At 38.7% G+C, this 13,595-nt stretch overlaps 1 protein-coding gene and 2 long non-coding RNA genes across 20 annotated transcripts in view; 1 reads left to right on the top strand and 2 right to left on the bottom strand.

Annotated features, from left to right (window-relative positions):
- The window catches only part of FHIT (fragile histidine triad diadenosine triphosphatase), a 1,383,460-nt gene that overhangs the window by 577,141 nt on the left and 792,724 nt on the right, over positions 1-13,595 (bottom strand). The window lies entirely within an intron of this gene.
- The window catches only part of LOC144289828 (uncharacterized), a 266,351-nt gene that overhangs the window by 82,299 nt on the left and 170,457 nt on the right, over positions 1-13,595 (bottom strand). The gene's annotated exons all lie outside the window — the stretch shown is intronic.
- Positions 1-13,595, top strand: part of LOC144291240 (uncharacterized) — a 52,485-nt gene that overhangs the window by 2,282 nt on the left and 36,608 nt on the right. Inside the window, exon 2 of the long non-coding RNA XR_013358560.1 lies at positions 11,511-11,710. This is a non-coding gene — a long non-coding RNA (uncharacterized LOC144291240). The remainder of the gene's footprint in view (positions 1-11,510; positions 11,711-13,595) is intronic.

Genomic DNA, 13,595 nt, shown 5'->3' with positions numbered 1-13,595 from the left:
CAGCCATATATGAAACATAAATAAATGGAAATGGCTGTTTTCCAATAAATCTTTATGTACTAAAATGACCTAAGGGTCAAGTTGGCCCAGAGCTCAAGATTGCCAACCCTGATCCAGGCCATACCTTACATATGGTAGGTCTGAATAAATGTATGATTAAGTAAATAAATAAAATCTGATATCCTCAAGCCAGCCAGCTCTCCTGTTTACCATCCAGATCAAAGGGGACCTTGCAAAGGGCAATCATGAATAGTCTTTAAGGTAGCAGGTATTATGTGACATTAAAAGTGGAGCAGGGAGTAAAACATATAGTTTGTCCTGAATGATTAGGGATGATCTCTCCTGGAGGAGAACCAGTTACCTGTTGCCAATTGGTCTGTTTTATTTTGGGTGAGAATATCCTGTTTGCATGTGACATATGGGCATGAAGAAAGAGAAATAAAGAAGAGGAACATTTTGTTCCAGTTCCAATTAGGGATACATTTGCACAGCTTTGTAGGGTTAAGTCTCCAGTACTCCAGTACTCAGTATGTACTACCTTCTTCAGAGGCCAGAGCTCCTCAAAATATTAGAACTACCTGAGAGCTTCTATAAAATGCAAAATCTTGGGACTCACTTTTGATTTACTACAGAAATCTCCCAAGAGGTAGAGAGCCCAAGAATATGGATTTTTGAGCACACTCAAGTCTGAGACTCACTACTACATACTGACTGAATGACCTGTCACTACTATATTAGGGTCCCAGAAGAAACAGAATTCAACTCAGTTGGTTCAAATGAAGAAACTGCAACAAATGGATTATTAACAGAAGGGCAGGCAGGGAAAGAAACAAACAAGGAAGGTGGATGTACAGAGCGAGTAGCAAGAGCAGGAAGCCATGGCATCCCTACACCTCAAAGGGGAGAGGAGACAATGGCAATATGAGGGCCTATTAGAGAAGCTGGTGCATGGAGCATGGGCAACTCTATAGGGTAGCCATTGCCAATGGCAATGTTCCAACAGGGAAAAAGTAGAACCCCAAATGCTTTCTGCTCCACTCTTCTGATCTCTTGCCTAACCATCCTATTAATCAATTCCAGACCCAATCTGTAAGGGAGCCGCAAATCCACAGGATAGAAATGGCACAGACTAGAAGAAGGGGAAAAGGCAGGGATGTGGGTGACAGTGACAGAACAACCAACATATTGATCAATTACGATCAGAACAAAAATCATCCTTGCTGAGTACAGATATGACAATCTCAAGTTCCATACCCTCCACAAAGGAGATTACAAAAAAAGACCACCAGCGATCAGGACGTTCTCTGTAGGTGCACAATAACCTATCCTGAACCAAAATGTTGTCTTGATTTATGCTGCAGTCTTGTCCTCACCCCGGTCATAGTCTTCAAAAATTGGAACCAACATTACCCCTGGAGTCAGCAATAAAATGAAAATGGTACCCTTAATTTTAAAGTATAAGGTAACACGGTGCTGAATAACCATGGCATGATTAGTCGATTCGGGACCTGGATGCACAGAATGCGAAGAATCCATCCATTATCTGCTCAACGTAATTCTTTCATCCCAGCAACTTTAAAAACAACGAAGGAAAATTACTGTCCCTTAGTAAAGCCTTTTGAATTTCATATGCATTTAATTAGGTAACCGTCAGCTCAACGACAAGAACCATGACAAATAGTTGTTCTTTTCAAATGAGAAGAATAGACTGCTCAAAGAGCAATATTGATGGTACCCACACCTACTTATACAGGAGTTTCCTACTCTTTTTTCAATTTAGCTAACCATTTTAAAATTCAATAAAGCCTCTGTGACCACTGTTCTCTTAGAGTTCTAGCCATTTAGCTTTTAAAAAACATCCAAGAGCAGCCTCCCTGTGGGCAAAAAGTACCTTGTGCCTGGCCGGAGGCCATTGGCCATCCGCATGCTACTAGAGTATTTTAACAAGATTCTCTTTATAAGCAAACAGAAAAGCAGATAGAGAATAGGGATCACCAGGCAATGCCTCAACTAATCATAATAGTGCTCTAACTTAAATCTACAGTAATGGTCCTAGCCCAGCAGCTCAGAGCAAGTGGAGCACCTTTCTTTTTGGGTAAAGGAACAATCTGAAGTGCAGTAAATGGGTTAGGACTTGGGGAAGGGGTTTCATAGGTAGCTAGGAGCACAGAGTATAGAACCTTGAGACTCTACAGGTATTCTATTTGCATTCTTGCCCTTTCTCAAGTGGCATCCAAGGAAAGTGGAATTCTAAGGATGAAGTTGTCCAGCCCTCTCTGCTGTCCTTGCTTCTATCCAAGCCATGCCTGTCCCTCCTCTGATGGCCCCAAGCCCCACACACATAGTTGAACAAATTCAGAAGACCAGACATACAGTTAATAGCTATTAATTAACAATATATACGCTTATGTTTAACATTTCCATAGATCCTTAAAAATGTATCACCTCTGGTAAGTAAACATTCCTACTAGAGATAAGAAAAAAGAAGGAAAAACTTATGAAACCCTTTTATTTGGTATGATCAAAATTAAAACTTTACTGCCTCATAATTTCAAATAATAATTCATTGCTGAATGTAGTAAGTGAATGTACTGGATATATAAGCCCGGATGTTCTCATCAATACACTTTGCAAACATGGCTGTGGAATGTCACAATAAAATATTTCCAATCTCTGGGTCTTTTTGATAATTCACTCTGTGTTTTACAAACAATCAGGCTCCCAGGTTTCAAAGGGATTCTAAGCACATCGCTCAGACTGACAGAGCAAGTATTCCAGACAATTGGTTCCCTGAGGGTCAAGACAGTGATGCTCGATCAGGATTCAAACGGGTCATAAACCCTTCATGGATCTCTCTCAAGTGGGTGGTGATGTCTCCCTAGGGCCGCTCATCATTTGCTGCTACAGTCAAGCACTTGTCATTATAGACAAACACCACGTCAGTCTTAGGTACTCATCCAATCACATCGTACTGCAACCAGGGAAGAAAACCGGTGGTATAAAGAAGTCCAAAGAGAAAAATTAGGCATGCGTGCCTACCCAGGCGTGACTACTCGCTGAACACTTCATTTTTGTATCTGTGCTTTCAGCATTGCCACAAAACTCTGCACCTGTTTATCTACCAGGATTACAGGCATCCAAATTGTCCTAGGACCATCTACGTCAAAAGCCCCAAAACACCAAACCCATTTCTAGAAATTTATCCTAAGGAAATAATTGGACAAGTGCCTAAAAGATGAATGTACAGGGTTGTTCACTGCTGTGTTCTTTACAGAAGCACAAGACTGGAAACACATCAATCTCGGTTTTGTTGTCTGCCGAGTTGGATTGCAAAATCTTATTTACACCTGTGACAATTACATCTTGCCATCTAACACCAGCAGCAGACTAAATGTGGCTTTTAGCTTGAGGAACATCACAGTCCTCAGTGCCCTAGAAAACAGAAAGCTAGTGTCATATGTACTTTAAGGCAGGAACTCTGGCCGCCAGTACTGCTCACATCCCTTCTCTGAAAGGCAACCAGACCTAAGTTTTATTGTATAAATATGACCCCCAGCTCTCCCTCATTCAAAACTCCTGTAAGGCTTCCTATTACCACCAGGACCCTCTGAATACCTTAGCTTGGATAAGAAGGCCTCTGTATGATCCAAGTCTTTTTATTTCTCCAACTCACCTACTGCTACTCATTACCTCACCTACACTGTGCTCCAGTCACATTGGATTTCAGAAAGTACTCTGACCCTTAGGCCTTTGCACACTCTTCATTCATTCTGACTGGACTGCCCTTCCTTACACAATGGCCCAGCTAGCTCCTTCTCATCCTCATGCCTTGGAGGCCTGTCCAGATTTCTCTCCCATTCTTTCCAGCTGTAGATTCCAGTACCCCTTCCCTATGGTTGTTGGTACTTTACTCAATCTATTGTAACTTCCCATTTTCTTATCTATTAAGCACCTTAGAGGCACAGGCTGTGGCTTGTTCATTTTTTAGAAGACAAAGAATACATTTTTTGGGCAATCTCCAACCTCTACTTCCATGCCTACCCTGGGTTGCTAAGCCTTGGTGGTTTCTCTCCCACTCCTGGGTCCTTAATAAAGAAATCTCCTGAAGTATGTCCATACAAGCTATGCCTCATGATTCTCCCACACCATTAAGGCACAACTGTCCTGAATACACATGCCCTTTATCACCAGATTTGTATATTATGTACCACATAATGAGGGGTGGGTCCAACAAGGGAGATGTAAAGTAGGATGAGTGCCATTAGGTTATTGTATAGTTCCTCAATACTTATTAAGCATTATATGTATGTGTGTGTACATATATCTATACTATAAAGCACTCTAAGTACTTTACATCTATTAAAGCATGTAGTATTGGTAGTGACCCTATAGAAGGCATGTCCTACTATTATCCCCATTTTAGCATGAGAGGTTAAAAAAAAAAAAATCACCTAACAATCTCAAAGCTACTAAATAGCAAAGCCAGACTTTGAGTCATGGTAGCTGCTCTGTGTATAGCCTGAAACACCAAGCACTGCTGCCTTTCCAATATACCCAGGGTGACTCAGCCCCTGGGCGTGGGTAAAGGAGATGGTTAGATGAGCATATCTGAGCAGCACAGAGAAATGTGAGTACATGCTATCATCAGAGAGAACACAGGCGGAGTATCAAACAGGCACACTGGGACAGAAAGTCACGAAGATGCCAAGGACACACTAGCTGAACAGCTGCCCCGTTTCCTCCCCAGAGGGGCTGGTTGCCTGAGATGAGAATGGGTGTTAGTAATCACACCACTTCAGAATTTTGGGCATGAGGCAGGACCTGTGGGAGCCCACAAGAGGCTGCGATGATAGCGAGGTCACTTGCTGGCTGATTTTCCTCTTATTGCTATCATTCTGGGGGTTCCCTGGTGTGAAAAGGCAATTGTTTTGGGGAGAACCACTTTCATCAATATAAGACTTTATATATCTAACTTCTGTCCCTCGTCCAGCCCTAGACTCCCCCCACCTCTAACACAACCAGGAATTTGCTCTCCAGAAACAAAGATGACAGAAATAAAGTTAGAGACATAGAGATGCTATCACAGCCAACTAAGAGAAACATTTTACCCTCCCTTATCTCAAAACCTGGCTTTGCCGACACTGTGTCTGCTCCTAGACGTCACTTAACAAAAGACTTTAAATAAATTGTTCCTAAAGTTTTTAAAGAAATCTTCATTTCCAGGATCCTATGACTGTATTCCAAGGTAATAAAATATAAATGAGAATAAAGAGCAAGCTAATAAACTGAATTGAAGTCTGCATTACAATAATAAGGTTTGAGAACCATTTACTAACCATGTGTATCTCACTCTCATGACTTATAACATTGGCTGAATTACTTAACAGAAATGAGAGCTCCTATTGCTTCTGTTATCCGATGCGGATGCTTTTTGGAGCTGAACAATGTGACATTTGCTTTAGAGCACTTGTATCTAATCAATACATAATGCTAAATGTGATTTAAAATCAATTTAATTGTACGCTTGCTCTCCCATGAGTCAAGGGGGAAACAAAGGTAACATTTGAGATATGAAACCATTCAGCTATTTCCCGAAGAAGGCATAGGTCCCTTGCTTCTAATGGAGTCCAAGAGGTAAACACAGTTGTTCATACTACAAACTTCACATTTGAAAAAGAATGGTGCTGGAACAGCTAGGATATTGTGTCCTACAAGGTGTATTTGAACTGTGGTTCTTTTATTTCAAACAATTTAACTACTGAAAGCTTTTTTACTTATTATGAAAATTTTCTAAATTACAGAAAACTTGAGTAGAAAAAAACATTTAATAATACATGAAGTACATATATTTAACTTCCTATAACATCACATATTTCTTAAATATATACTTCTTAATTCATATATATATTGTAGCAATCACACATACATACACGCACACACAGCTAAGCCTGAGTGTCTACAATGGTCTGGACTCTGTGCTTACCTGTATCATCTGTCCCCATCTGACCGACAGTAACTGAATCCCAACTCTGTGCCAAGTTACATTATTTACACTAAAGGGAAATTAGGCTCGGAGAGGTTTTAAAAGCACAAAAATCAGCATTCAAATATCTGATGATGCAGCAGACTCTGGAAACTGTATTTTATGTAAAGATATTTAAACAATTCCAAAACAGTCAGTGAATTTCATCTAAATTTTCATATCCTAAGTCTTATCAAAATATGTATTAATTAAACCAACTGACTATTTGTGGTTAACACAGAGACAGGCTGTGAATAATAGTCACTATGTTTTCTGTCTGCATTCAAGTAACTACACAGTTGCAGTATGTAAGGAACAGAAGTTTTTATAATGCCCTTTGTAACATCAACTGAAAATAGCCCTGTACAGTACAATCAGGCAAACTCTGCATTTTTAAAAACTTGGACTTGACTTACATAATCGTGAAATAATAAAGATGTACTAGAAAAACATCTAAAGTACTAAAGTTAATTGGAATAGAAATATTTTTGTTCTATTAGAATAAAACAAAAGATTGAGTTATGCCCATAAAATAATCCCTGATTTGTAAATTTTTTAAAAAAGGAGTTTTCTTCTTCTTTTTTAAAAGATTTTATTTATTTATTTGAGAGGTGGAGAGAGATAGCGTGCAAGAGCATGGAGAGGGAGAAGCAGATTCTCCGCTGAGCCGGGAGCCCAACGGGAGCTTGATCCCAGGACCCCGGGATCGTGACCTGAGCCAAAGGCAGATGCTTAACTAACTGAGCCACCCAGGTGCCCCTAAAAAAAGTTGTTTTTAAGAAAATCCCCAATTTTATGGCTCTGTGTTAGAAGAGAGAAAAAATGGCAAAACTTTCACAAACTCAGAATTAATTAAAAATGTCTTCAGGTGTTGTCACAATTTGAGCAAGAAAACCTGGATACACCAAAACTATCAGGAGAAATTTTAAGCCATAACTATATTTATAAACATAGCTCCTATATTATGACATCTTTGTCTTTCCTCTTGATCAAAGTTTCAGAGTAAATCCGTTGATGACACGCCATGTAGTAGATGCACTGATGCTCTCTCCTGTATAACTGATAATTCCTCATTTGCCTTTTGGCAAATTACCCTCAGAGGTTCAAACACAGTCCATTACGCCTTGAGTAACGATTGAGAGCTGCACTGTCCAATAGGGTATAGCCACTAACCACATGTCACTAGGGAGCATGTGATATGTGGCTAGTCATAACATGGAGTCTAAGTGTAAAATACACAGTGGATCTCAAAGAGTCATCATGGAAAAACAACACAGCGTATCTCATGAACTTTTTATGCTGATTACATTTTTAAATATTTTCGATATATTAGGTTGAATAAACTATATTAAAATTAATTTTGAGGTTACACCTGGGTGGCTCAGTGGTTTAGCACCTGCCTTCAGCCTGGGGTGTGATCCTAGAGTCCCGGGATCGAGTCCCACATCAGGATCCCTGCATGGAGCCTGCTTCTCCCTTTGCCTGTGTCTCTGTCTCTCTTTTTCTCTGTGTCTCTCATGAATGAATGAATAAATAAATAAATAATCTTTAAAAATAAAATAAATTACATAAAATAAAATAAATTTTAACGTATTTCCTTTATTTTTTTTTTTAACATGGTTACTAGAAAATTTAAAAATCACATTTGTGGCCTGTACTTTATTTCTATTGGGCAGCACTGGTATAGAGGATAGAGAAAAAAAAAAAAAGATGATATGCTCCCATTTCTGGCTCAGAACTTTTTTTTTGAATATGCTAAGTTACCAATTACATTTTTTCAGATGAAACATACACATTTTAACATAGAACACATTCTGACAGATCTGAGAGAAGACATGAAAAACGTGTGCTTTCTATCATAATGATTATTTTTCTAATAACAACAGCTGTTTGCCTGTACAAGCAAGAGACTGTTTTTCCATACCAGCAAGTACTAGCATTCAATCATGAAAGAAAAATAATTCTCCAAGGCCTTTCCCCACATGCTTTACATCAGCAGCAAGCTGTGCATTCTTATGTACTCTGAAAATCTCAACCAAGTCGGGCCTGCTTCCTGGTTGACTACTTTGCTACTTTTTTCTTATTATGGGAAATACAAAGTGCTCACGTTGGCCTGATTCAGAAACAAGTGCGTTATTCAAGCCTGTACAAAACCCAACCCATAGGAAACCCAGACAGGTGAGTGCCCTTTTGCCTCTTGCTTAGCTGCAAAGGAGATTACAGTCACCTCTTAAAAGATGACAAAAAAAAAAAAAAAAAACTGGTTAAAATTCAACCGTTGAAGAACGTATTCTTGTTTGATGACACTTGAGAACAGCTTGAAATTCTCCCACAAATTTTAAGGTCTCATTTCTTACATTTTGCAGCCAAGAAGCACCTGACCTGTCAAAAGCTAATTAGATCTGTGCTGTCCAAAATGGAAGCCAACAGCCACATGTAGCTATTTAAATTTAAGTTAACTACAATTAGAAATTCAGTTCCTCCATTGCAATAATCATATTTCAAGGGCTCGATAACCACTGATGGCTAGTGGCTTCTATATAGGACAGTGGAGAACATTTCCATTATTGCAGGAAGTTCTGTTGGAGGGCATCATGTTAGATGATAGCATGTACTACATCACCAATCTGGAAAACTTCTGAAAAAAAAAAAAAAAAAAAAAAAACAAAGAAGTGAGTAAGGGAGTGAAAAACATGTATTTGGAAAGCAAACTAAAGGACTGCTTTAAAACAAAGTAAATAACATCCTTGCAGTTCCAGTCTGTCAAATCAAACAAAAGGAACTCATTGTTGGCTGCGCTTAGAGATGTAGACAGAAAGTAAAATAAGTGGGAAGCTGATTTATTTGATCCTTTCCTTGGCCACACACAGACTGAAACTCAGGCAAAAATTCAGTTATTCTTAAGTTATAGTTTTGCTTTACTACAACAGGAAGCTACGCTCACTGACATACTTCTTGGGCTAAGTTCACGTTAGAGACACAGGCTTAAGCCTTAATGTGATAAATTATGGTGCTATATGTTAGAAAATCCTTTATTTTTTTAATTGAAGTATAGTTGACAAAAGAATTAATCCTTTTTTAATCTGAGGGTAGAAAAAATCATAATATATGCATTTTCTATTTCTTCTCACTCATTTGGAAGAGATGAAGTAATACCAGGGGAGTTCAAATAGTTAAACAATAGCTAAAAGCCTACCTCTGGAACCAAAAAATCGTCTCCATTGCTTTCTAGTTATACGTACATATACTCTGCATCAGTATCTTCCTCTGAAAAGCCTAAATGAGATAATGCCTGAACAATTCTCAGTGTGCATATACACACACACACACACATAAGTATATATATAGACTTCTATATATGTGTGTGTATATATATTTTAAAGTCTGCTCCATGTCCAGCATGGACAACTCACAACCCTGATATCAAGACCCGAGTTGAGATCAAGTGTTAGACATTTAACTGATTGAGCCACCTAGGCATCCCTTGGTGCACACAATTTTTGACTAAAGGAATACTTGACCCAGGCAACCATTCTTCCTCTGCTGCTAATCATGCATTTTTAAAAAATGCATAGCACATTTTGTCACAGCGAATATAAGTAAAAATGACTTAAATGATAATATTACAAAACCATGGCAAAAACAAGCAAACAACAACTGCCCTTACCCCCGACAGATTTCATGGCACAGAAGTTCCTAATGTTGTACTGTACATAACAGAGTGAGTGCTCTCAAAAACCTGGATCATGGTACTGAAAGAGAACACTGAAATGAGACAGACTTGCTCAAAGCATCCTTGAGAAGCCACAGAAGAAAGGATTTCCAAAGAGTCCAGGGATAGCAAGAATGGAATGAGGAGAGAGCATGAGCCTGGTGTCTGAAGGCTCCCTAATGAAACCATCTGCATTCCTGGTCACCAAGTACAATCAAACTCCAGGAACTCTCTGTAAGGACACTGGTGCATACGCTGAGATATGTAATCACACATTATGGTCAAGCGTGGGCACTTCCCACAGTTTGAAACATCATATATGCAAGTTGCCATTTGTAAACAGATTTTTGTTTTTGCCCATTTACATAGAGACCATGAGAAAAGCATCATATCCGAGACGCAGCAGGAGGCATGATAGAACAAGTTTTCCAAACAGAAACATAACTAAGCTCTGTATCAATAAGACAAATCATAGGAAAACACCACAAATCTACATCTCACTTTAAATCTAGCTTTTCCATTAATCGCTGCTACCCTGAAGATTTGTAACAGTTCATGACAGACCACATGTGTTTGATTTTCCACAACAGTCTGTACCACGAAAAGTTTTATCTTAACTGTCTCTATAAATTACCAAGATATTTAAAAATTCCATTAGTTTAACATCCAATAGATACCAAATTGTTTCTTGTACCTGGAGTTGATAGAAAAATCCTTCATCATTCTCTGTCTTCCAAAAAATGAGTTCAGGAAAAATGGTGGAGATTTCCAGTTGCTAGACTCCTTAAATGGTGCTAAGGAAAGATATGACGCGTGTTGTTTTTCACGATATGACATATCTGAACAGCACCAGTGAATATGGAACCAGGACACATAATATTGGCACCATGGGGACTGCACAGTGTATTTATTAGAGCATATAAATTACCCACTGGTATATGAAGGGCCAAGGCAGAGTCAGCCTTCCTTCAGAACTAGATCAGGCCTGGGGGAGTGGAAAGAGAACATAGCTTCGGGAGGGGAGAGGGTCAGAAGGGCCTGCCTCAAACATCAGCACACTCCTCAATAGCTAGGAGACCTCCAGTTCCTTAACCCTCAAGCAGCGATAACAATGCCCCCTTTCCTTCTTGTGGGAAGTGAAGAAGTTACCAAGAACAGAAGATACCATCTAGAATATAGCTTGTATAGCCCACTTCCACGGCAGATATCATGCACCAATTTCCCCATTTGCTATTTCTGTTATGTGTGAGAGAATATATACACTTCTATATTTCTATTATGAAAGAAATATAGTACTATAATACATGTACAAATATGTGTTTATGCATCTGTGTGCTTATACATAAAATGAGTGATTTGGCTCTTTGATCTTCAAATATTTTCCTGGGATGTCAACTCTTCTTTCTTCTTTTTTTCCTGGATTTAGATCTCAGAATCCAAAAATAACCTAGCTTCCCCAAATCTCCTCCTTATTCGTTAAATGAAAGGTGACTCGTGAGCCCACATGCTGTTATTTCTTATCCATATCCTAAAACAGAGGAGGAGGTCTGTAAGTAATACTCTTACTCTCAGTTCTCACCTTATGCATTCAAAGAAGATAAGAAAATAGCTTATCAGATACACAGAATACCAGAGACAGTACAACACAAACAGCCTTTCTGATGACAATCAGCTCTCAACACATCATATACATGTCAGAAGGACTCTGGCCCATCGGTTTACCGAGCTTCTTACTTTTTCTCACTTACCCTCTTGGATTTTTTTTCCCTCCCTCAGAAAGAAGAATCCCATCTGCTAGAAAGAAATATTTGTAGCCAACATGACAAAAGTGGAATCCCTACTTCATAACAGCTGTGAATCAAAACACGAGTGACTGAAATTAACTACATTGTGTTGCCGAGCAGATGTGCTTCCAGAAACGAACTCCAGCTCTTTTGTTCCCAGGCACCATGTGTAAATCATCCACAGACAACACGGTAGGCCATGTTCTCACCTCATTGTTATTCATGTTAATTCTTAATATTCCTGAACTATTGCAGACTTTGAAATCAAAAAAAAAGAGAAAAGCTTGGGATCCTCCTTTTTTTCCCCAAGAGAGTAAATTCTGAACATTGCCAATCACTCACTAGCAGCCCTGACTAAACAGATGGATTCTGATACCTCTGGTTCGATTTTAAATGCAAACATGTCAATTTATGCTCTGGCACAGGTTCATCCATCTCAAAATCTTTTTTGGGTGGATAATTTTTTTCTTTAAGTTTTGTTCTCTCAACTCTGTTTTGCTACATTAGCTGTTAAGCCAATAGAGATCTTATTACAGAAATAGTGATGTGCCTGGTATATTTTAATCCAATAGTCTTAAGTAATTGTACTAAAAACCCTACAAAATAAACTCCAAGTGAAGAGAGACACCTGCAGAAGTTGCAGATTTAGAGGAATATAAAAGAATTTCTAAAAATTGAGGCTAGAAAAAATTTTTAATTAAAATAAATAAAAATTAAAATTGGGGCTTTTTTCCTTGGTGACTCTTTCTATGATGAATAAACATGTATTAGCCTCATAGTCAGAACTAACACGTGGCACATTACTTCCAATCTTTATTCTTGCGCCCATGATAGACAGTGATAATCCACTTCAGGATTTCTGCCATCCTTGCCCATCGGATGTGTTAGCTGCTCTTGAGAGATGTAAGCCAAGGACAAACCTTATCTAGTTAGAAAGATGAACTATACACACACAAAATGACCTGAGTTTTTTAAGCAAGATACGCAAAATAACAGACTATAGAATAATTCCTCAACTGCTGAGAGAGAATATTTCTCTTACTCTACCATAAAGTTGGGTTGTTTTGAGCTGGCTCTGTCCACACAGCACTTTAGTTCACAAGGGGGCAGGGGCAATATTCTGCTGCATTTGTTATTTTATTTCAAAAGATTAAATAAGCAGTGTAACTTTAAATGGTGAGCTTAAAATCTGTTCAATTATAGAACTGCACTTTAGATTTACAGGTATTTGAACTCTGCAGAAACCCGAAAAATCCACATGAAGACACAGGCAGCAGAGAATGGGAAAAACATTTTATCACAAGTCATAAGTACTTGTATAAAATCTTCTTCACTGCACTCTAAACTCTGTGTTAAGAGCCATACCTTGAAAATAATACACTATCTATTGCTTCTCCCTCTCTTTCAAACCTCTTTTTCATAGACTGAACGTAGGAAATGCTATGTGATTATCTCCGAGAAGATGCCTCTAGTCTGCTCTCTGCTTTATAATTAGGATCATTCTTTCCCAAATTCTAGAGTTAGACTGACTTCCATCTTTATGATGGGTGTTGTGGTTTCTTTTTCTTCTTTCTGTGTCTTCATGGGTATTTTTGTGAGAGCTAGACAAAGGCTGCATGCTGGGCTGCCAGGGCCGTGCTCACAGCACTTGGGTCAGTGTGCTGTGTGACCATAGCTTAGGAAGTAGTCACCGAATGAACAATACCAGGAACAAAGTTTATAAGCATGATAGCTCTTTGCACCACAGACCCGGCAATTGATCAGTTGGCATGATTTGAAAGGCACTGAGAAGACTGCATTGGTCCCTTAATCTGATAAAATAAAGACCTAGGCAATATTCCACTGTATACATACACCCCATCTTCTTTATTCACTCATCTATTGATGGATCTTTGGGTTGCTTCCATATCTTGGCTATGGTAAAAATGCTGCAATAAACATAAGGGTGCACACATCTTTTCAAATAAGTGTTTTGTTTTCTTTTGGTAAATATCCAGGAGCAAAATTATTGGATCATATGGTTTTTCTATTTTTAATTTTTTGAGGAACCTTCACATCATTTTCCATGGTGGTTGTA

This window comes from Canis aureus, chromosome 19 (genome assembly GCF_053574225.1).
Source record: "Canis aureus isolate CA01 chromosome 19, VMU_Caureus_v.1.0, whole genome shotgun sequence".
NCBI lineage: Eukaryota > Metazoa > Chordata > Mammalia > Carnivora > Canidae > Canis > Canis aureus.
Note: the sequence above shows the minus strand (reverse complement) of the source record. Positions and strands in the feature narration are given on the sequence as shown.